Source organism: Bombina bombina, chromosome 3 (assembly GCF_027579735.1).
Source record: "Bombina bombina isolate aBomBom1 chromosome 3, aBomBom1.pri, whole genome shotgun sequence".
NCBI lineage: Eukaryota > Metazoa > Chordata > Amphibia > Anura > Bombinatoridae > Bombina > Bombina bombina.
Window position 1 is genome coordinate 595,056,367 of NC_069501.1, and position 22,698 is coordinate 595,079,064.

Sequence of the window (22,698 nt, forward strand, 5' to 3'; positions counted from 1 at the left end):
TTTGGAACTGGGCGGATCACTCCCATGGTATGTAGGTCTTCTACACAGCGTAAGAACGCCTCTCTCTTTGTCTGGTTTACAGACAATCAAGAAATGTGAAATCTCCCCATTGGAAGGGAGTCTTTGAAATCCAGAAGATATCCCTGGGACACAATTTCTAAAGCCCAGAAATCGTGAACATCTCTTGCCCAAGCCTGAGCGAAGAGAGAGAGAGAGTCTGCCCCCTACTAGATCCGGTCCCACCCCTTCATGCTGTCTTAGAGGTAGCTGCAGGCTTCTTGGCCTGTTTACCCTTGTTCCAAGCCTGGTTAGGTCTCCAGACTGACTTGGATTGGGCAAAATTCCCCTTTTGCTTTGCAGCAGGGGAAGCTGAAGCGGGACCACCCTTGAAGTTCCGAAAGGAACGAAAATTTTGCTTGGTCCTCATTTTATTTGTTCTATCCTGAGGGAGGGCATGGCCTTTCCCTCCAGTGACGTCTGAAATAATCTCTTTCAGTTCATGCCCGAATAGGGTCTTTCCTTTGAAAGGGATGTTCAAAAGTTTAGATTTTGATGATACATCAGCAGACCAGGACTTAAGCCATAACGCCCTGCATGCTAAAATGGCAAAACCTGAATTCTTTGCCACCAATTTAGCCAGTTGGAATGCGGCATCTGTAATAAAAGAATTAGCCAACTTAAGGGCCTTAATTCTGTCCATAATCTCCTCTACTGGAGTCTCCATCTGAAGAGCCTCTTCTAGAGCCTTGAACCAGAAAGCAGCTGCAGTAGTTACAGGAACAATGCACGCAATAGGTTGGAGAAGAAAACCTTGATGAACAAAAATTTTCTTCAGGAGACCCTCTAATTTTTTATCCATAGGATCTTTGAAAGCACAACTGTCCTCGATAGTTGTCGTACGCTTAGAGTAGAAATAGCTCCCTCCACCTTAGGAACTGTCTGCCACGAGTCCCGCATGGTGTCAGAAATGGGAAACATTTTCTTAAAAACAGGAGGGGGAGTGAACGGAATACCTGGTCTATCCCACTCCTTAGCAAGAATATTCACAATCCTGGAAAAACATCAGTGTAAACAGGAACCTCTAAGTATTTATCCATTTTACACAATTTCTCTGGGACCACTATAGGGTCACAATCATCTAGCGTCGCCAATACCTCCCTGAGCAATACGCGGAGGTGTTCAAGCTTAAATTTAAAGGCCGTCATATCAGAATCTGTCTGAGGTAGCGTCTTTCCTGAATCAGAAATTTCTCCCTCAGATAACAAATCCCTTACCCCTACTTCAGAAGATTGTGAGGGTATATCGGATACGGCTACTAAAACGTCAGACGGCTCAGCATTTGTTAACCCAGAGCTGTCCCGCTTTCCTAGTAAACCAGGCAGTTTGGATAAAACCTCTGTGAGGGTTGTATTCATAACTGTGGCCATGTCTTGTAAAGTAAATGAATTCGCACTTTGCGTCACTTGAGCGGGCGTTACTGGTTGTGACACTTGGGGAGAGCTAGATGGCGAACCCTCATTTACTTCTGACTGAGAATAATCTATTGCTCTATTTTTAAGTGCTAAAATATGTTCTTTATAATTTATAGACATATCAGTACAATTGGGACACATTCTAAGAGGGGGTTCCACAATGGCTTCTAAACACATTGAACAAGGATTTTCCTTGGTGTCAGACATGTTAAACAGGCTAGTAATGTAACAAGCAAGCTTGGAAAACACTGTAATCAAAGTAAAGAACACTTAGAAATAAAACGGTACTGTGCCTTTAAGAGGAAAAAAAGCTGCACAAATTCTGCAAAACAGTGTAAAAAAAGCAGTAAACTCAACAAAATGTTTACAGTAGTATCATACAGGCTTGGTAACTGCACAGCTATGCAAATAAACAATTAACCCCTTAATGGAAAAACCGGATTGAAAAAAAGGTCCAAACCAGCAAAAAAACTTCTTTTACAGCCCTCAAACACAGCAGGAACCTCTGGAGAAGCAGTTAGATGTCTCAGAAGAAAAGAAACTGCGCAACTGAGGCGTGAAAATAGGCCCCTCCCACCTCACTCGATGTCTTGAGGCCTATCAGAAACACAACAGTGTTTCATAAACTAGCCATGTTGGTTAAAAAACCCTAAAACAAGCCACAATGACCCCTTAAAGTCCCTCAAAAAAACGTTATAATTGCAACTTTTCTAAATAAACAAAAACTTTTTTCCTATCAGTGTCACCAGTAACTAATGAGCCCTTCATGGAAGCTGGAATTCCTATCAAGTGTTTGAATACAGCTTACCCTTCCCTCATGGGGATATTGCCAGCCTTTTCTAGAATTAACACAGTCTGTCTAGAAAAAAATAGACTGAACATACCTCAATGCAGTTTACCCTGCAAACTGTTCCCCCAACTGAAGTTTTCCTGTACTCTTCAGCCCTTGTGAGAACAGCAGTGGATCTTAGTTACAAAGTGCTAAGATCAGCATCCTCCATGCAGAAATCTTCATCCCTTTTCTGCCAGAGAGTAAATAGTACACACCGGTACCATTTAAAAATAAACTTTTGCTTGAGAAATAAAAAACTAACATTTTTGTCACCACACTCACTCTGCCCTTCCTAGTACTTAGAGTAGGCAAAGAGAATGACTGGGGGGTGGAGCTAAGAGGAGCTATTTAGACAGCTCTGCTGTGGGTGCTCTCTTTGCCACTTCCTGTAGGGAAGGAGAATATCCCACAAGTATGGATGAATCCGTGGACTCGATACATCTTACAAGAGAAAAGCTTAATATCTATGGAATGCATGGGTTCAAACGGAAGCCCCTGAAGAACTCTAAGAACTAAAATTTAGACTCCATGGCGGAGCAATAGGTTTAAAAACAGGCTTAATTCCATCTAAAGCCTGATAAAAAGCCAGAACGTCTGGAACATCTGCCAGACGCTTGTGCAACAAAATAGACAGAGCAGATATCTGTCCCTTTAGGGAACAAGCTGATAATCCTTTCTCCAATCCCTCTTGGAGAAAAGACAAAATGCTATGAATCCTGATTTTACTCCAGGAGAAGCCTTTGGATTCGTACCAAAAAAGATATTTACGCCATATCTTATGATAAATTTTCCTGGTAACAGGCTTTCAAGCCTGAATCAAGGTATTTATGACTGATTCAGAGAAACCCCGCTTTGATAGAATCAAGCGTTCACTCTCCAAGCAATCAGTTGCAGAGAAATTAGATTTGGATGCTTGAATGGACCTTAAATCAGAAGGTCCTGTCAAAGGCAGAGACCATGGTGGAAGGGATGACATGTCCACCAGGTCTGCATACCAAGTCCTGCGTGGCCACGCAGGCGCTATCAAAATTACTGATGCTCTCTCGTGTTTGATTCTGGCAATCAGACGTGGAAGGAGAGGGAAAGGTGGAAACGCATAAGCCAGGTTGAATGACCAGGGTACTGCTAGAGCATCTATCAGTACAGCCTGAGGATCCCTTGACCTGGAGCCGTAACAAGGAAGTTTGGCGTTCTGACGAGACGCCATCAGATCCAACTCTGGTGTGCCCCATAGCCAAACCAGCTGAGCAAACACCTCCGGATGGAGTTCCCACTCCCCCGGATGAAAAGTCTGACGACTTAGAAAATCTGCCTCCCAGTTCTTTACACCTGGGATATAGGTCGCCGACAGATGGCAAGAGTGAGCCTCTGCCCATTGGATTATCCTTGAGATCTCTATCATCGCTAAGGAACTCTTTGTTCCGCCCTGATGATTGATATAAGCCACAGTCGTGATGTTGTCCGACTGAAACCTGATGAATCTGGCCGAAGCCAGCTGAGGCCATGCCTGGAGAGCATTGAATATCGCTCTTAACCCTTTAAGGACACAGCTTTCAGTTTGCTCAATTGTTTTATGACTGAAAAATTCCGTCATATGTCCTTAAGAGGTTAATTCCAGAATATTTATTGGTAGGAGAGCCTCCTCCCGAGTCCACAAACCCTGAGCTTTCAGGGAATTCCAGACTGCACCCCAGCCCAGAAGACTGGCGTCTCATCACTATAACCCATTCTGGCCTGCGGAAACATTCCCTGGGACAGATGATCCTGTGACAACCACCAAAGAAGAGAGTCTCTGGTCTCTTGACCCAGATTTATCTGAGAAGATAAATCCACATAATCCCCATTCCACTGATTGAGCATGCATAGTTGCAGTGGTCTGAGATGCAAGCGAGCAAACGAAACTATGTCCATTGCCGCTACCATTAGTAGCTCCATACACTGAGCCACTGACGGCCGAGGAATGGAATGAAGAGCTCGGCAGGTGGACAAAATCTTTGATTTCCTGACCTCCGTCAGAAATATTTTCATGTCCACCGAGTCTATCAGAGTCCCTAGAAATGAAACTCTTGTGAGGGGGGAAAAGAGAACTCTTAAGTTCACTTTCAACCCGTGAGACCTTAGAAAGGCCAACACTAAGTCTCTGTGAGACTTGGCTAGTTGGAAGGACGACGCTTGAATTAGAATGCAGTCTAGATAAGGCGCCACTGCTATGCCCCGTGGCCTTAGAACCGCCAGAAGGGACCCTAGCACCTTCGTGAAGATTTGCGGCGCCGCGGCGAACCCGAAAGGAAGAGCCACAAACTGATAATGCTTGTCCAGAAAGGCGAACCTGAGCAACTGGTGATCTTTGTGGATAGGAATGTGCAGATATGCATCCTTTAAGTCCACGGTGGTCATATATTGACCCTCCTGGATCAATGGTAAGATAGTCCGAATGGTCTCCCTCTTGAATGATGGAACTTTTAGGAATTTGTTTAGGATCCTGAGATCCAGAATTGGTCTGAAGGTTCCCTCCTTTTTGGGAACTATAAACAGATTGGAATAGAAACCCTGCCCCTGTTCTGCTTTTGGAACTGGGCAGATCACTCCCATGGTAAAAAGGTCTTCTATACAGCGTAAGAACGCCTCTCTGTCGGGTTTACAAACAATTGAGAAAGATGGAACCTCCCCCTTGGAGGGGAATCCTTGAAATCTAGAAGATATCCCTGGGTTACAATTTCTACTTCCCAGGAATCCTGAATGTCTCTTGCCCAGGCCTGAGCAAAGAGAGAGAGTCTGCCCCCTACTAGATCCGGTCCCGGATCGGGGGCTACCCCTTCATGCTGACTTAGTGGCAGCAGCAGGCTTTTTGGCCTGTTTACCCTTGTTCCAAGCTTGATTAGGTCTCCAGGTTGGCTTGGATTGAGCAAAGTTCCCCTCTTGCTTTGCAGCAGGGGAAGAGGTAGAGGGACCACTCTTGAAGTTTCAAAAGGAACGAAAATTATTTTGTTTGATCCTCGTCTTATTTGACTTATCTTGAGGGAGGGTAGGACCCTTCCCTCCAGTAATGTCTGAAATTATCTCTTCAATGCAGGCCCAAATAGGGTCTTACCTTTGAAAGGGATGGACAAAAGCTTAGATTTAGATGACACATCAGCTGACCAGGACTTAAGCCATAACGCTCTACGCGCTAAAATGGCAAAACCTGAATTCTTAGCCGCTAATTTAGCAAGATGAAAAGCGGCGTCTAATAAAAGAATTAGCCAACTTAAGAGCCTTAATTCTGTCCAAAATATCATCTAGTGGGGTCTCCATCTGAAGAGCCTCTTCTAGAGCCTCAAACCAAAAGGCAGCTGCAGTGGTTACAGGAACAATGCATGCTATAGGTTGAAGAAGAAAACCTTGAACAAAAAACATAATTTATGTAAGAACTTACCTGATAAATTCATTTCTTTCATATTAGCAAGAGTCCATGAGCTAGTGACGTATGGGATATACATTCCTACCAGGAGGGGCAAAGTTTCCCAAACCTCAAAATGCCTATAAATACACCCCTCACCACACCCACAATTCAGTTTAACGAATAGCCAAGAAGTGGGGTGATAAAAAAGTGCGAAAGCATATAAAATAAGGAATTGGAATAATTGTGCTTTATACAAAATCATAACCACCACAAAAAAAGGGCGGGCCTCATGGACTCTTGCTAATATGAAAGAAATGAATTTATCAGGTAAGTTCTTACATAAATTATGTTTTCTTTCATGTAATTAGCAAGAGTCCATGAGCTAGTGACGTATGGGATAATGATTACCCAAGATGTGGATCTTTCCACACAAGAGTCACTAGAGAGGGAGGGATAAAATAAAGACAGCCAATTCCTGCTGAAAATAATCCACACCCAAAATAAAGTTTAATGAAAAACATAAGCAGAAGATTCAAACTGAAACCGCTGCCTGAAGTACTTTTCTACCAAAAACTGCTTCAGAAGAAGAAAATACATCAAAATGGTAGAATTTGGTGAAAGTATGCAAAGAGGACCAAGTTGCCGCTTTGCAAATCTGATCAACCGAAGCTTCATTCCTAAACGCCCAGGAAGTAGAAACTGACCTAGTAGAATGAGCTGCAATCCTCTGAGGCGGAGTTTTACCCGACTCAACATAGGCAAGATGAATTAAAGATTTCAACCAAGATGCCAAAGAAATGGCAGAAGCTTTCTGGCCTTTTCTAGAACCGGAAAAGATAACAAATAGACTAGAAGTCTTTCGGAAAGACTTAGTAGCTTCAACATAATATTTCAAAGCTCTAACAACATCCAAAGAATGCAACGATTTCTCCTTAGAATTCTTAGGATTAGGACATAATGAAGGAACCACAATTTCTCTACTAATGTTGTTTGAATTCACAACTTTAGGTAAAAATTCAAAAGAAGTTCGCAACACCGCCTTATCCTGATGAAAAATCAGAAAAGGAGACTCACAAGAAAGAGCAGATAATTCAGAAACTCTTCTGGCAGAAGAGATGGCCAAAAGGAACAAAACTTTCCAAGAAAGCAATTTAATGTCCAATGAATGCATAGGTTCAAACGGAGGAGCTTGAAGAGCTCCCAGAACCAAATTCAAACTCCAAGGAGGAGAAATTGACTTAATGACAGGTTTTATACGAACCAAAGCTCGTACAAAACAACGAATATCAGGAAGAATAGCAACCTTTCTGTGAAAAAGAACAGAAAGAGCAGAGATTTGTCCTTTCAAGGAACTTGCGGACAAACCTTTATCTAAACCATCCTGAAGAAATTGTAAAATTCTCGGTATTCTAAAAGAATGCCAAAAAAAATGATGAGAAAGACACCAAGAAATATGTCTTCCAGACTCTATAATATATCTCTCTAGATACAGATTTACGAGCCTGTAACATAGTATTAATCACAGAGTCAGAGAAACCTCTTTGACCAAGAATCAAGCGTTCAATCTCCATACCTTTAAATTTAAGGATTTCAGATCCTGATGGAAAAAAGGACCTTGTGACAGAAGGTCTGGTCTTAACGGAAGAGTCCACGGTTGGCAAGAGGCCATCCGGACAAGATCCGCATACCAAAACCTGTGAGGCCATGCCGGAGCTACCAGCAGAACAAACGAGCATTCCTTCAGAATCTTGGAGATTTACTCTTGGAAGAAGAACTAGAGGCGGAAAGATATAGGCAGGATGATACTTCCAAGGAAGTGATAATGCATCCACTGCCTCCGCCTGAGGATCCCGGGATCTGGACAGATATCTGGGAAGTTTCTTGTTTAGATGAGACGCCATCAGATCTATTTCTGGAAGTTCCCACATTTGAACAATCTGAAGAAATACCTCTGGGTGAAGAGACCATTCGCCCGGATGCAACGTTTGGCGACTGAGATAATCCGCTTCCCAATTGTCTATACCTGGGATATGAACCGCAGAGATTAGACAGGAGCTGGATTCTGCCCAAACCAAAATTCGAGATACTTCTTTCATAGCCAGAGGACTGTGAGTCCCTCCTTGATGATTGATGTATGCCACAGTTGTGACATTGTCTGTCTGAAAACAAATGAACGATTCTCTCTTCAGAAGAGGCCAAAACTGAAGAGCTCTGAAAATTGCACGGAGTTCCAAAATATTGATCGGTAATCTCACCTCCTGAGATTCCCAAACTCCTTGTGCCGTCAGAGATCCCCACACAGCTCCCCAACCTGTGAGACTTGCATCTGTTGAAATTACAGTCCAGGTCGGAAGCACAAAAGAAGCCCCCTGAATTAAACGATGGTGATCTGTCCACCACGTTAGAGAGTGTCGAACAATCAGTTTTAAAGATATTAATTGAGATATCTTTGTGTAATCCTTGCACCATTGATTCAGCATACAGAGCTGAAGAGGTCGCATGTGAAAACGAGCAAAGGGGATCGCGTCCGATGCAGCAGTCATAAGACCTAGAATTTCCATGCATAAGGCTACCGAAGGGAATGATTGTGACTGAAGGTTTTGACAAGCTGAAATCAATTTTAGACGTCTCTTGTCTGTTAAAGACAGAGTCATGGACACTGAATCTATCTGGAAACCCAGAAAGGTTACCCTTGTCTGAGGAATCAATGAACTTTTTGGTAAATTGATCCTCCAACCATGATCTTGAAGAAACAACAAGTCGATTCGTATGAGATTCTGCTAAATGTAAAGACTGAGCAAGTACCAAGATATCGTCCAAATAAGGAAATACCACAATACCCTGTTCTCTGATTACAGACAGAAGGGCACCAAGAACCTTTGTAAAAATTCTTGGAGCTGTAGCTAGGCCAAACGGCAGAGCCACAAACTGGTAATGCTTGTCCAGAAAAGAGAATCTCAGGAACTGATAATGATCTGGATGAATCGGAATATGCAGATATGCATCCTGTAAATCTATTGTGGACATATAATGCCCTTGCTGAACAAAAGGCAAGATAGTCCATACAGTTACCATCTTGAACGTTGGTATCCTTACATAACGATTCAATATTTTTAGATCCAGAACTGGTCTGAAGGAATTCTCCTTCTTTGGTACAATGAAGAGATTTGAATAAAACCCCATCCCCTGTTCCGGAACTGGAACTGGCATGATTACTCCAGCCAACTCTAGATCTGAAACACAATTCAGAAATGCTTGAGCTTTCACTGGATTTACTGGGACACGGGAAAGAAAAAAATCTCTTTGCAGGAGGTCTCATCTTGAAACCAATTCTGTACCCTTCTGAAACAATGTTCTGAATCCAAAGATTGTGAACAGAATTGATCCAAATTTCTTTGAAAAAACGTAACCTGCCCCCTACCAGCTAAGCTGGAATGAGGGCCGCACCTTCATGTGGACTTAGAAGCAGGCTTTGCCTTTCTAGCAGGCTTGGATTTATTCCAGACTGGAGATGGTTTCCAAACTGAAACTGCTCCTGAGGATGAAGGATTAGGCTTTTGTTCTTTGTTGAAACGAAAGGAACGAAAACGATTATTAGTCCTGTTTTTACCTTTAGATTTTTTATCCTGTGGTAAAAAAAGTTTCTTTCCCACCAGTAACAGTTGAGATAATAGAATCCAACTGAGAACCAAATAATTTGTTACCCTGGAAAGAAATGGAAAGTAGAGTTGATTTAGAAGCCATATCAGCATTCCAAGTCTTAAGCCATAAAGCTCTTCTAGCTAAAATAGCTAGAGACATAAACCTGACATCAACTCTGATAATATCAAAAATGGCATCACAGATAAAATTATTAGCATGCTGAAGAAGAAAAATAATATCATGAGAATCATGATCTGTTACTTGTTGCGCTAAAGTTTCCAACCAAAAAGTTGAAGCTGCAGCAACATCAGCCAATGATATAGCAGGTCTAAGAAGATTACCTGAACACAGATAAGCTTTTCTTAGAAAGGATTCAATTTTCCTATCTAAAGGATCCTTAAACGAAGTACCATCTGACGTAGTAATAGTAGTACGTTTAGCAAGGGTAGAAATAGCCCCATCAACTTTAGGGATTTTGTCCCAAAATTCTAATCTGTCAGACGGCACAGGATATAATTGCTTAAAACGTTTAGAAGGAGTAAATGAATTACCCAATTTATCCCATTCTTTGGAAATTACTGCAGAAATAGCATTAGGAACAGGAAAAACTTCTGGAATAACCACAGGAGATTTAAATACCTTATCTAAACGTTTAGAATTAGTATCAAGAGGACCAGAATCCTCTATTTCTAAAGCAATTAGTACTTCTTTAAGTAAAGAACGAATAAATTCCATTTTAAATAAATATGAAGATTTATCAGCATCAATCTCTGAGACAGAATCCTCTGAACCAGAAGAGTCATCAGAATCAGAATGATGATGTTCATTTAAAAATTCATCTGTAGGGAGAGAAGTTTTAAAAGATTTTTTACGTTTACTAGAAGGAGAAATAACAGACATAGCCTTCTTGATGGATTCAGAAACAAAATCTCTTATGTTATCAGGAACATTCTGCACCTTAGATGTTGAAGGAACTGCAACAGGCAATGGTACTTTACTAAAGGAAATATTATCTGCATTAACAAGTTTGTCATGACAATACAAACAGCCGGAGGAATAGCTACCAAAAGTTTACAGCAGATACACTTAGCTTTGGTAGATCAAGCACTAGACAGCGATTTTCCTGTAGTATCTTCTGACTCAGATGCAACGTGAGACATCTTGCAATATGTAAGAGAAAAAACAACATAAAAAGCAAAATTGATCAAATTCCTTAAATGACAGTTTCAGGAATGGGAAAAAATGCCAAAGAACAAGCTTCTAGCAACCAGAAGCAATGAAAAATGAGACTTAAATAATGTGGAGACAAAAGCGACGCCCATATTTTTTAGCGCCAAATAAGACGCCCACATTATTTGGCGCCTAAATGCTTTTGGCGCCAAAAATGACGCCACATCCGGAACGCCGTCATTTTTGGCGCAAAATAACGTCAAAAAATGACGCAACTTCCGGCGATACGTATGACGCCGGAAACGGAAAAGATTTTTTGCGCCAAAAAAAAGTCTGCGCCAAGAATGACGCAATAAAATGAAGCATTTTCAGCCCCCGCGAGCCTAACAGCCCACAGGGAAAAAAGAGTCAAATTTTTGAAGGTAAGAAAAAATGATTGATTCAAATGCATTATCCCAAATATGAAACTGACTGTCTGGAAAATAAGGAATGTTGAACATTCTGAGTCAAGGCAAATAAATGTTTGAATACATATATTTAGAACTTTATAAACAAAGTGCCCAACCATAGCTTAGAGTGTCACAGAAAATAAGATTTACTTACCCCAGGACACTCATCTACATGTTTGTAGAAAGCCAAACCAGTACTGAAACGAGAATCAGCAGAGGTAATGGTATATATAAGAGTATATCGTCGATCTGAAAAGGGAGGTAAGAGATGAATCTCTACGACCGATAACAGAGAACCTATGAAATAGACCCCGTAGAAGGAGATCACTGCATTCAAATAGGCAATACTCTCCTCACATCCCTCTGACATTCAATGCACGCTGAGAGGAAAACCGGGCTCCAACTTGCTGCGGAGCGCATATCAACGTAGAATCTAGCACAAACTTACTTCACCACCTCCATCGGAGGCAAAGTTTGTAAAAACTGAATTGTGGGTGTGGTGAGGGGTGTATTTATAGGCATTTTGAGGTTTGGGAAACTTTGCCCCTCCTGGTAGGAATGTATATCCCATACGTCACTAGCTCATGGACTCTTGCTAATTACATGAAAGAAATTTTCTTTAGGAGACCCTCTAATTTTTTATCCATAGTATCAATGAAAGCACATCTGTCTTCAATAGGTATAGTTGTACGCTTAGCCAGGGTAGAAATAGCTCCCTCCACCTTAGGGACCGTCTGCCATGAGTCATTTATGGTGTCAGAAATGGGAAATATTTTCTTAAAAACAGGAGGGGGAGAGAACGGAATACCTGGTTTATCCCACTCCTTAGTAACAATGTCCGAAATCCTCTTAGGGACCAGAAAAACATCAGTGTAAACAGGAACCTCTAAATATTTGTCCATTTTACACAATTTCTCTGGAACTACAATAGGGTCACAATCATCCAGAGTAGCTAAAACCTCTCTGAGCAATAAGCGGAGGTGCTCTAGCTTAAAATTTAAATGCTGTCATATCTGAGAGGACATCTTTCCTGAATCAGAAATCTCTCCCTCAGACAGCAAATCCCTCATCCCTACTTCAGAACATTGTGAGGGAATATCGGATACGGCTACTAAAGCGTCAGAAGGCTCAGTATTTGTTCTTAACCCAGAGCTACTGCGCTTCCCTTGCAACCCAGGCAGCTTAGATAAAACCTCTGTGAGGGTAGTATTCATAACTAAAGCCATATCTTACAAGGTGAAAGAATTAGACGCACCAGAAGTACTTGGCGTCGCTTGTGCGGGCGTTACTGGTTGTGACACTTGGGGAGAACTAGATGGCAAAACCTGATTTCCTTCTGTCTGAGAATCATCTAATGCCAAACTTTTATAAGTCAAAATATGCTGTTTGCAATTTATATACATATCAGTACAAGTGGGACATTCTAAGAGGGGGTTCCACAATGGCTTCTAAACAAATTGAACAATGAGTTTCCTCAGTGTCAGACATGTTTAACAGACTAGTAATAAAGCAAGCAAGCCTGGAAAACACTTTATTTAATGAAAAAAAACAATTTGCAAAAACGGTACTGTGCCTTTAAGAGAAAAAAAAAGGCATACACAAACTACAAAACAGGATAAAATTGCCTCAATTTTTCTGAAATGTTAACAGTGTACCCACTAAGCTTTAGAAGGATTGCACCACAAGTTAATAAGCAATAAACCCCCAAATGAAAAAAACGGATTGAAATACGGCTAAAACCGGTTAAAACCCCCTAAAGCACGTTGCCACAGCTCTGCTGTGGCCCTACCTGCCCTTAGGAAGCGATAATATGGGGTTTAAAGTTTCAATTAGTCCCTCAGAAGCTTCTTGCTGCTTGTAAATGCAGGTGCCACCCACCTCACTCGATGTTGCTGGGGCCTACACAAAACTAACAAACCCTGCCTGAAAGCCATGTGGGTTATAAACAACCCCAAAGAACCCTCAAGCAAATGTCCCATAAAACAGAAAACGTTACTCCCAGACACAAAAACGTTTGTCCCAAATTCACATAAACTGAGTGCCCACAAAAAATTTACCCTTTATGCAAGCTAGTAAAAACCTTTGATAACACTAGGATTACCGCTTACCCTTCCCCTAATGGGGACACTGTCAGCCTTTCTGAGTTAACAGTCTCTGCAGAAAAACAATTTATGTAAGAACTTACCTGATAAATTCATTTCTTTCATATTAGCAAGAGTCCATGAGCTAGTGACGTATGGGATATACATTCCTACCAGGAGGGGCAAAGTTTCCCAAACCTCAAAATGCCTATAAATACACCCCTCACCACACCCACAAATCAGTTTAACGAATAGCCAAGAAGTGGGGTGATAAGAAAAAAGTGCAAAAGCATAAAAAATAAGGAATTGCAATAATTGTGCTTTATACAAAAAAATCATAACCACCACAAAAAAGGGTGGGCCTCATGGACTCTTGCTAATATGAAAGAAATGAATTTATCAGGTAAGTTCTTACATAAATTATGTTTTCTTTCATGTAATTAGCAAGAGTCCATGAGCTAGTGACGTATGGGATAATGACTACCCAAGATGTGGATCTTTCCACGCAAGAGTCACTAGAGAGGGAGGGATAAAATAAAGACAGCCAATTCCTGCTGAAAATAATCCACACCCAAAATAAAGTTTAAATGAAAACATAAGCAGAAGATTCAAACTGAAACAGCTGCCTGAAGTACTTTTCTACCAAAATCTGCTTCAGAAGAAGAAAACACATCAAAATGGTAGAATTTAGTAAAAGTATGCAAAGAAGACCAAGTTGCTGCTTTGCAAATCTGATCAACCGAAGCTTCATTCCTAAACGCCCAGGAAGTAGAAACTGACCTAGTAGAATGAGCTGTAATCCTCTGAGGCGGAGTTTTACCCGACTCAACATAGGCATGATGAATTAAAGATTTCAACCAAGATGCCAAAGAAATGGCAGAAGCTTTCTGGCCTTTTCTAGAACCGGAAAAGATAACAAATAGACTAGAAGTCTTTCGGAAAGTCTTAGTAGCTTCAACATAATATTTCAAAGCTCTAACAACATCCAAAGAATGCAATGATTTCTCCTTAGAATTCTTAGGATTAGGGCATAATGAAGGAACTACTATTTCTCTACTAATGTTGTTGGAATTCACAACCTTAGGTAAAAATTCAAAAAAAGTTCGCAACACTGCCTTATCCTGATGAAAAATCAGAAAAGGAGACTCACAAGAAAGATTAAACTATTCAGAGACTCTTCTGGCAGAAGAGATGGCCAAAATAGGTTCAAACGGTGGAGCTTGAAGAGCCCCCAGAACCAAATTCAAACTCCAAGGAGGAGAAATTGACTTAATGACAGGTTTAATACGAACCAAGGCTTGTACAAAACAATGAATATCAGGAAGATTAGCAATCTTTCTGTGAAAAAGAACAGAAAGAGCAGAGATTTGACCTTTCAAGGAACTTGCGGACAAACCTTTATCTAAACCATCCTGAAGAAACTGTAAAATTCTCGGAATTCTAAAAGAATGCCAGGAAAAATGATGAGAAAGACACCAAGAAATATAAGTCTTCCAGACTCTATAATATATCTCTCTAGATACAGATTTACGAGCCTGTAACATAGTATTAATCACAGAGTCAGAGAAACCTCTTTGACCAAGAATCAAGCGTTCAATCTCCATACCTTTAAAATTAAGGATTTGAGATCCTGATGGAAAAAAGGACCTTGCGACAGAAGGTCTGGTCTTAACGGAAGAGTCCACGGTTGGCAAGAGGCCATCCGGACAAGATCCGCATACCAAAACCTGTGAGGCCATGCTGGAGCTACCAGCAGAACAAACAAGCATTCCTTCAGAATCTTGGCGATTACTCTTGGAAGAACTAGAGGCAGGATGATACTTCCAAGGAAGTGATAATGCATCCACTGCCTCCGCCTGAGGATCCCGGGATCTGGACAGATACCTGGGAAGTTTCTTGTTTAGATGAGAAGCCATCAGATCTATTTCTGGAAGTTCCCACATTTGAACAATCTGAAGAAATACCTGTGGGTGAAGAGACCATTCGCCCGGATGCAACGTTTGGCGACTGAGATAATCCGCTTCCCAATTGTCTATTCCTGGAATATGAACCGCAGAGATTAGACAGGAGCTGGATTCCGCCCAAACCAGAATTCGAGATACTTCTTTCATAGCCAGAGGACTGTGAGTCCCTCCTTGATGATTGATGTATGCCACAGTTGTGACATTGTCTGTCTGAAAACAAATGAACGATTCTCTCTTCAGAAGAGGACAAGACTGAAGAGCTCTGAAAATTGCACAGAGTTCCGAAATATTGATCGGTAATCTCCCCTCCTGAGATTCCCAAACCCCTTGTGCTGTCAGAGACCCCCACACAGCTCCCCAACCTGTAAGACTTGCATCTGTTGAAATTACAGTCCAGGTCGGAAGAACAAAAGAAGCCCCCTGAACTAAACGATGGTGATCTGTCCACCACGTCAGAGAGTGTCGTACAATCGGTTTTAAAGATATTAATTGAGATATCTTTGTGTAATCCCTGCACCACTGGTTCAGCATACAGAGCTGAAGAGGCCGCATGTGAAAACGAGCAAAGGGGATCGCGTCCGATGCAGCAGTCATAAGACCTAGAATTTCCATGCATAAGGCTACCGAAGGGAAAGATTGTGACTGAAGGTTTCGACAAGCTGATATCAACTTTAGATGTCTCAAGTCTATCAAAGATAGAGTCATGGATACTGAATCTATCTGAAAACCTAAAAAGGTTACCTAAGTCTGAGGAATCAATGAACTTTTTGGTAAATTGATCCTCCAACCATGATGTTGAAGAAACAACACAAGTCGATTCGAATGAGATTCTGCTAAATATGAAGACTGAGCAAGTACCAAGATATCGTCCAAATAAGGAATACCACAATACCCTGTTCTCTGATTACAGACAGAAGGGCACCGAGAACCTTCGTAAAAAATTCTTGGAGCTGTAGCTAGGCCAAACGGCAGAGCCACAAACTGGTAATGCTTATCTAGGAAAGAGAATCTCAGAAACTGATAGTGATCTGGATGAATCGGAATATGCAGATATGCATCCTGTAAATCTATTGTGGACATATAATGCCCTTGTTGAACAAAAGGCAGGATAGTCCTTACAGTTACCATTTTGAATGTTGGTATCCTTACATAACGATTCAATATTTTTAGATCCAGAACTGGTCTGAAGGAATTTTCCTTCTTTGGTACAATGAAGAGATTTGAATAAAACCCCAGTCCCTGTTCCAGAACTGGAACTGGCAAAATTACTCCAGTCAACTCTAGATCTGAAACACATTTCAGAAATGCTTGAGCCTTCGCTGGGTTTACTGGGACACGGGAAAGAAAAAATCTCTTTGCAGGAGGCCTTATCTTGAAGCCAATTCTGTACCCTTCTGAAACAATGTTCTGAATCCAAAGATTGTGAACTGAATTGATCCAAATTTCTTAGAAAAAACGTAATCTGCCCCCTACCAGCTGAGCTGGAATGAGGGCCGCACCTTCATGTGGATTTAGGAGCTGGCTTTGATTTTCTAAAAGGCTTGGATTTATTCCAGACTGGAGATGGTTTCCAAACTGATACCGCTCCTGAGGATGAAGGATCAGGTTTTTGTTCCATGTTGTGACAAAAGGAATGAAAACGATCATTACCCTGGAAAGAAAGGGAAAGCAGAGTAGACTTAGAAGACATAACAGCATTCCAAGTCTTAAGCCATAAAGCTCTTCTAGCTAAAATAGCTAGAGACATATACCTGACATCAACTCTAATGATATCAAAGATGGCATTACAAATAAAATTAGCATGTTGAAGAATAAAAATGCTATGAGAATTATGATCTGTTACTTGTTGCGCTAAAGCTTCTAACCAAAAGATGAAGCTGCAGCAACATCCGCTAAAGATATAGCAGGTCTAAGAAGATTACCTTAACACAAGTAAGCTTTTCTTAGAAAGGATTCAATTTTCCTATCTAAAGGATCCTTAAGGAAGTACCATCTGCCGTAGGAATAGTACGCTTAACAAGAGTAGAGACAGCCCCATCAACTTTAGGGATTTTGTCCCAAAACTCTAATCTGTCAGATGGCACAGGATATAATTGCTTAAAACGTTTAGAAGGAGTAAATTAATTACCCAAATTAATCCATTCCCTGGAAATTACTTCAGAAATAGCACTAGGGACAGGATAAACTTCTGGAATAACTACAGGAGATTTAAAAACCTTGTCTAAACATTTAGATTTAGTATCAAGAGGACCAGAATCCTCAATTTCTAATGCAATTAGGACTTCTTTAAGTAAAGAACGAATAAATTTCATTTTAAATAAATATGAAGATTTATCAGCATCAACCTCTGAGACAGAATCCTCTGAACCAGAAGAACCATTATCAGAATCAGAATGATGATCATTTAAAAATTCATCTGAAAAATGAAAGTTTTAAAAGACTTTACATTTACTAGAAGGATGAATAACAGACATAGCCTTCTTAATGGATTTAAAAACAAAATCTCTTATGTTATCAGGAACACTCTGAGTATTAGATGTTGACAGAACAGCAACAGGTAATGTAACAGTACTTAAAGGAAATATTATCTGCATAAACAGTTTGTCATGACAAAACAGTACAAACAGCTGGAGGAACAGATACCATAAGTTTACAGTAAAAGAACACTTTGTAAGTAAGTAGCGCACACATAGACTTTAGCAATATAATTTCAAAAGGTACCTGTATACCACTCACTGTCCGGTAACACGCTGGGGAGCAATTGGCTCAGGGTGTATGGAGATCTGCAGCTGTGGAGACTGAGCCGGTCTGTAGTCAGCGTCTGAGTAAATAGAATATATTCCAATGGATTGTCCCCACTTGTAGCGCAAAAAATCTCTCTCCAAAGAAAAGTAAAACTTCCTTTATTGTAGTAACAAAAGTAAAAACATGACAGCCTACACACGACTGTAATAAAGCACTTAATGTAAAAACACAGTGTCGGTGATCTGAACCACATGCAGACATGTTTCGTGCAGTTGCGCACTTGATCACTGCTAAGTAGATACACTTAGCTTTGGTAGCTCCAGCCCCAGGCAGGGATATTCCAGAAGTATCTTCTGACTCTGCTTCAACGTGGGACATCTTGCAATATGTAATAGAAAAAACAACATGTAAAACAAAATTGATCAAATTCCTTAAATGACAGTTTCAGGAATGGGAAAAAAATGCCAGTGAATAAGCTTTTAGCAACCAGAAGCAAAAAATGAATGAGACTTAAATAATGTGGAGACAAAAGTGACGCCCATATTTTTTCGCGCCAAAAAAGACGCCCACATTATTTGGTGCCTAAATGCTTTTGGCGCCAAAAATGACGCCACATCCGGAACGCCGACACTTTTGGCGCAAAAGAACGTCAAAAATTACGCAACTTCCGGCGACACGTATGACGCCGGAAACGGAAAATAATTTTTGCGACAAAAAAGTCTGCGCCAAGAATGACGCAATAAAAACATAATTTATGCTTACCTGATAAATTCTTTTCTCCTGTAGTGTAGTCAGTCCACGGGTCATCCATTACTTATGGGATATTAACTCCTCCCCAACAGGAAGTGCAAGAGGATCACCCAAGCAGAGCTGCTATATAGCTCCTCCCCTCTACTTCGCACCCAGTCATTCGACCGAAAACCAAACGAGAAAGGAGAAACTATAGGGTGCAGTGGTGACTGGAGTATAATTTAAAATTTAGACCTGCCATAAAAAACAGGGCGGGCCGTGGACTGACTACACTACAGGAGAAAGGAATTTATCAGGTAAGCATAAATTATGTTTTCTCCTGTTAAGTGTAGTCAGTCCACGGGTCATCCATTACTTATGGGATACCAATACCAAAGCTAAAGTACACGGATGACGGGAGGGACAGGCAGGATCTTTATACGGAAGGAACCACTGCCTGAAGAACCTTTCTTCCAAAAACAGCCTCCGAAGAAGCAAAAGTGTCAAATTTGTAAAATTTGGAAAAAGTATGAAGAGAAGACCAAGTTGCAGCCTTGCAAATCTGTTCAACAGAGGCCTCATTCTTAAAGGCCCAAGTGGAAGCCACAGCTCTAGTAGAATGAGCTGTAATCCTTTCAGGAGGTTGCTGTCCAGCAGTCTCATAGGCCAAACGTATTATGCTACGAAGCCAAAAGGATAGAGAGGTAGCAGATGCTTTTTGACCTCTCCTCTGTCCAGAATAAACGACAAACAGGGAAGAAGTTTGGCGAAAATGGGATGTGGATCGCTGACAGGTGGCAAGAGTGAGACTCTGCCCAGCGAATTATCTTTGATACTTCCATCATCGCTAGGGAACTCCTTGTCCCTCCCTGATGGTTGATGTAAGCCACAGTCGTGATGTTGTCCGACTGAAACCTGATGAACCTCAGAGTTGCTAACTGAGGCCAAGCCAGAAGGGCATTGAGAACTGCTCTCAATTCCAGAATGTTTATTGGAAGGAGACTCTCCTCTTGAGTCCACGATCCCTGAGCCTTCAGGGAATTCCAGACAGCGCCCCAACCTAGTAGGCTGGCGTCTGTTGTTACAATTGTCCAGTCTGGCCTGCTGAAGGGCATCCCCCTGGACAGATGTGGCCGAGAAAGCCACCATAGAAGAGAATCTCTGGTCTCTTGATCCAGATTCAGCGTAGGGGACAAATCTGAGTAATCCCCATTCCACTGACTTAGCATGCACAATTGCAGCGGTCTGAGATGCAGGCGTGCAAAAACAGAATTTATGCTTACCTGATAAATTACTTTCTCCAACGGTGTGTCCGGTCCACGGCGTCATCCTTACTTGTGGGATATTCTCTTCCCCAACAGGAAATGGCAAAGAGCCCAGCAAAGCTGGTCATATGATCCCTCCTAGGCTCCGCCTACCCCAGTCATTCGACCGACGTACAGGAGGAAATATGCATAGGAGAAACCATATGATACCGTGGTGACTGTAGTTAGAGAAAATAATTCATCAGACCTGATTAAAAAAACCAGGGCGGGCCGTGGACCAGACACACCGTTGGAGAAAGTAATTTATCAGGTAAGCATAAATTCTGTTTTCTCCAACATAGGTGTGTCCGGTCCACGGCGTCATCCTTACTTGTGGGAACCAATACCAAAGCTTTAGGACACGGATGAAGGGAGGGAGCAAATCAGGTCACCTAAATGGAAGGCACCACGGCTTGCAAAACCTTTCTCCCAAAAATAGCCTCTGAAGAAGCAAAAGTATCAAATTTGTAAAATTTGGCAAAAGTGCGCAGTGAAGACCAAGTCGCTGCCTTACATATCTGGTCAACAGAAGCCTCGTTCTTGAAGGCCCATGTGGAAGCCACAGCCCTAGTGGAGTGAGCTGTGATTCTTTCAGGAGGCTGCCGTCCGGCAGTCTCATAAGCCAAACGGATAATGCTTTTAAGCCAAAAAGAAAGAGGTAGAAGTTGCTTTTTGACCTCTCCTTTTACCAGAATAAACAACAAACAAAGAAGTTTGTCTGAAATCTTTAGTGGCCTCTAAATAGAATTTTAGAGCACGGACTACGTCCAAATTGTGTAACAAACGTTCCTTCTTTGAAACTGGATTCGGGCACAAAGAAGGTACAACTATCTCCTGGTTAATATTCTTGTTGGAAACAACTTTCGGAAGAAAACCAGGCTTAGTACGCAAAACCACCTTATCTGCATGGAACACCAGATAGGGCGGAGAACACTGCAAAGCAGATAACTCTGAAACTCTTCTAGCAGAAGAAATTGCAACCAAAAACAAAACTTTCCAAGATAATAACTTAATATCTACGGAATGTAAGGGTTCAAACGGAACCCCTTGAAGAACTGAAAGAACTAGATTGAGACTCCAGGGAGGAGTCAAAGGTCTGTAAACAGGCTTGATTCTAACCAGAGCCTGAACAAACGCCTGAACGTCTGGCACAGCTGCCAGCCTTTTGTGAAGTAAAACAGATAACGCAGAAATCTGTCCCTTCAGAGAACTTGCAGATAATCCCTTCTCCAAACCCTCTTGTAGAAAGGATAAAATCCTAGGAATTTTTATCTTGTTCCATGGGAATCCTTTAGATTCACACCAATAGATATATTTTTTCCATATCTTATGGTAAATTTTTCTAGTTACAGGCTTTCTAGCCTGAATAAGAGTATCTATTACAGAATCTGAAAACCCACGCTTTGATAAAATCAAGCGTTCAATCTCCAAGCAGTCAGTTGGAGAGAAACCAGATTCGGATGTTCGAATGGACCTTGAACAAGAAGGTCCTGTCTCAAAGGTAGCTTCCATGGTGGAGCCGATGACATATTCACCAGGTCTGCATACCAAGTCCTGCGTGGCCACGCAGGAGCTATCAAGATCACCGAAGCCCTCTCCTGGTTGATCCTGGCTACCAGCCTGGGAATGAGAGGAAACGGTGGGAAAACATAAGCTAGGTTGAAGGTCCAAGGTGCTACTAGTGCATCTACTAGAGTCGCCTTGGGATCCCTGGATCTGGACCCGTAACAAGGAACCTTGAAGTTCTGACGAGACGCCATCAGATCCATGTCTGGAATGCCCCATAATTGAGATATTTGGGCAAAGATTTCCGGGTGGAGTTCCCACTCCCCCGGATGGAATGTCTGACGACTCAGAAAATCCGCTTCCCAATTTTCCACTCCTGGGATGTGGATTGCAGACAAGTGGCAGGAGTGATCCTCCGCCCATTGAATTATCTTGGTCACTTCCTCCATCGCCAGGGAACTCCTTGTTCCCCCCTGATGGTTGATATAAGCAACTGTCATGTTGTCTGATTGAAACCTTATGAATTTGGCCTTTGCTAGATGAGGCCAAGCTTTGAGAGCATTGAATATCGCTCTCAGTTCCAGAATGTTTATCGGGAGAAGAGATTCTTCCCGAGACCCTAGACCCTGAGCTTTCAGGGGTTCCCAGACCGCGCCCCAGCCCACCAGACTGGCGTCGGTCGTGACAATGACCCACTCTGGTCTGCGGAAGCTCATTCCCTGTGACAGATTGTCCAGGATTAGCCACCAACGGAGTGAATCTCTGGTCCTTTGATCTACTTGAATCGTCGGAGACAAGTCTGTATAATCCCCATTCCACTGTCTGAGCATGCACAGTTGTAATGGTCTTAGATGAATTTGTGCAAAAGGAACTATGTCCATTGCTGCAACCATCAATCCTATTACTTCCATGCACTGCGCTATGGAAGGACGAAGAACAGAATGAAGAACTTGACAAGAGCTTAGAAGTTTTGATTTTCTGACCTCTGTCAGAAAAATTCTCATTTCTAAGGAGTCTATTATTGTTTCCAAGAAGGGAACTCTTGTTGACGGGGAAAGAAAACTCTTTTCTATGTTTACTTTCCATCCGTGAGATCTGAGAAAGGCTAGGACGATGTCCGTATGAGCCTTTGCTTTTGACAGAGACGACGCTTGAATCAGGATGTCGTCCAAGTACGGTACTACTGCAATGCCCCTTGGTCTTAGAACCGCTAGAAGGGACCCTAGTACCTTTGTGAAAATTCTCGGAGCAGTGGCTAATCCGAATGGAAGTGCCACAAACTGGTAATGCTTGTCCAGAAAAGCAAACCTTAGGAACTGATGATGTTCCTTGTGGATAGGAATATGGAGGTACGCATCCTTTAAATCCACCGTGGTCATGAATTGACCTTCCTGGATGGTAGGAAGGATCGTTCGAATGGTT